Genomic DNA, 3,420 nt, shown 5'->3' on the forward strand with positions numbered 1-3,420 from the left:
ACTCAGAATGTAAAGATGGATAAAATGCCGCTGAGCATTTTGCCCGCAGAGCAAACGATTTTGCCATCTCATCACCTTCTGGATCACTGAGATTGCGTTCTGGTTTCAGTTTCGTATCGCATCTACATTGTGCCAGTTGTGTTATTTGAGAGAGCCATATGTATGGCTACCTCTCCACTCGCTTTTCTAAAACACAGGGTATTTGTGTAAAGCTAAAATATAAACAATGCTTAACTGGTTTTATATTTTATCGATCCCAGGAAAAATGAAAGACTAAAGTCGACTTCGGTGTGGGTTGAACTCAGAAAGTAAAAGGTCATAACAAAATACTGCAAATCATTTTGTCCAACGCTTTCGCGATTCTGCCGTCCTGTAATCCGATATTAAAATTTTCATTAACATTTCCGACCCATGCTTGATCAAACAACTACAATGCGTAAAACAATGTTAAGTGATTTTCTCTTACAACTTAACGACAGTTTCTACGATGCCGTTCAAGTACCTTCGTTCTACACTTCGTAAATGTAGCAATGAACACATAATGTCGGTTAGTTCAGTTCATTATTTTGGAATTAAATTTGTCGCATTGCTATAGTGACATTATTTCAAGTAGATAACCTCAAGTGACATATCTAAATACACAGCTTGGGTTAAGGTAGCGATGTGCCTGTAGCATTTGTCATAAAGAAGATATTAATTTTTTAAAAAATACGAACACATTAAAACAAATCTGTTTGCTTGCATAGTGAGTACATGTACATAATAAAGCATACTTTCAAGATATCACATGAACAAACTTGTTGATGTACGAGAAATGTCTGTGTTTACGAAGCATTTCACATGCACGTGCTATTCTGCTTAGACCAATGGCGGTTTTTAGTTCATTTTTAATCCCTTTCAATGTCGAATGATAAGAACGATCTTCATTGCTGTTGGTAACCATTGGCCACAAATAGGTATGTAACGTGTTTTCAAGGCATTTTCTGCATTTACATTTTTTGCAAAGATCTGTCAGTTACGAAGCAGTAGCTCTACAACGTCTTTCTTTGATATCATTTTGAGAAACAAATATAAGGCGGCGAACTGGCAGAATCGTTAGCATGCCGAGGAAAATGCTTAGCGACATTTCGTCCGTTTTTACGTTCTGAATTCAAATTCTACCGAAGTCGAGTTTGCCTTTCATCCTTCCAAGGCCTCCATCAAGTTTAGATGTCGAATACACATTTCGACGCTTATAAAAAACAAATGTTAGTTTGTTTATGTGTGTATGTATACATGTATTTATATATATATATATATATATATATATATATATATATATATATATATATATATATATATATATAGAGAGAGAGAGAGAGAGAGAGAGAGAGTGGCAATGAAATAGTTTTCGATGAATATATTTTACTACTAATTTAATCGTACTTGCTATAAATACATTATAGATTTGGAATATGTTTCAGACGTAACTATTCTGCCCCCCCCCCCATGCCATCCCATGGCATAAGAACTAAATTTATAAAATTTCCTAAATGATTGTTCAAATTGCATCTCAAAGACTTTGTCTCTTCTTCTGCGAAAGAAAATACTTCAGACTCCAAAGGTTGCTGTCCTTTATGATGTTCAAGTGCAACTCATATTCGAGTATTGCTCACATTTCTCTGAAAGTGTAGCTGATATATTCACATACATTCCTAGAGAGAACGAAAACTGTCTCCTGGCGTGATGTCAAACATTTAATTAACAATATATAACAAACATTTTTTCATTTATGCGTTGCATCCTATTTATCCGTCTATCTATCTCGTATATTTTAAGCGTTACTATAATACAAAAACAAAATCGTTATTTGTATTAATGATGATCCGCATATTTTTTTATTAATACGCTCCGGCAGAATGAATCGAACGCAAATATGCTAGTTAGTGTTGTTGCCGCAAAAGGGAAAACTTATTCATGAATCTCTCAGAAGGATGCGAATCATCTTTATAATAGAATAAAGATTTAGGACAACCTATTACAAGCCATAGCGATGGAGTAATCACGTCCCTTAGTAATCTAGAATCAGTTATGTACTTAGTTCGACATCGATTATCCTAAACTGAAGATATTTTCTGAATTGTACGATACTCTCAACGGAATACCCTTTGTGACATTCCTTTTAACAAATATTTGAATACTATACGTTTTTATTACCGTTGATATTCTCGATCGTATTGTATCAATGTTCTCTCTCATAACGCAGAGCCATCACAGTCAAGCATGACATGAAATCAAACTAACTTACGCCGAACCATTTCATTCCCGGTGTGTGTATTGTTTGTATGGGTTTCTCTGACTACGAAGTCTCACATCTTTTAAGGAGGACATAAGCAATTAAATGACATCTGGGGTTTTTTGTTGTTGTTTGCTATTTTTCATTTCTTTTAGTTTTCTTTTAAATCTAGTTCATTTTATCGACCACAGAAAACTGAAAGGCAAAGAAAATTCTGGCGAAATGTGAGAACGTAACGTGACGTCACTAAAATACTATCAGCCATATTTTTATTCGCTATTTTTAAGATTTCCTTATTCACCTTCCTCGCTGTGTTGTTCTAGCCCTTTGACTGCGTTATTAAATTTCATGGTCGTTCTCGTAATGATGTCAATTAGCCACCATAAAATAGAGTTGATATATTCTGCTTCTGCAATACATTTTTAGTGTCTCCTGTGAATACGGTTTTCATATCCACCAACAAAGACTAAAAGCGTTTGATTCTTGTGATGGTTTCTTGCCAACTTAATGTGGCAGTCCCAGGAAAGGGAAGAATGCTACTGCTATTTAGCCCCAAGAAACACCGTTTCTAGTTGCTGTAGATCAGTGAATTTATTTCACTTGAAATTCTATTAGTTTTCAACAGCGAGTTAACACCGACGACAGCTAGCAAGGCCAAGCTACTCCAGACTGATGAAGAGCAGCATCCCTGAAACTAGTCTCTGGATTCTGGCTTTGTTGGGTGGAGGTGCTTATCTCCCCTGTTTGAAAACTTAAAGACAGAACGTTTGTCACGTATCCAACTAGAAACGGTGTTTCTTGGGGCTAAATAGCAGTGGCATTCTTCCCTTTCCTGGGACTGCCACATTAAGTTGGCAACAAATCATCACTTTATCATGCTGCTTCTGTATAACTCTCTCTGAGAGATTTAAAAATACAATATTTTTTATTTTGTTTGATAAAAAAAGACATTTGATGAAACATTTGAAAAAAAAATTAAGAAAACTCTGAAAACTTGTCTTTTGTGAAAAGTCTCAATAGAGATGTCTCCGCTTCTTTCACCATAAAGCGAGGGATTTTTTCTTCTTTTTTCCAACCTGTATGGTAAAAATCGCTTTCTACAGTTAACAGTAATAAGAATTTGAGCGGATATATCCACTTTCTGC

Source organism: Octopus bimaculoides, chromosome 17 (genome assembly GCF_001194135.2).
Source record: "Octopus bimaculoides isolate UCB-OBI-ISO-001 chromosome 17, ASM119413v2, whole genome shotgun sequence".
NCBI classification, from domain to species: Eukaryota; Metazoa; Mollusca; class Cephalopoda; order Octopoda; family Octopodidae; genus Octopus; species Octopus bimaculoides.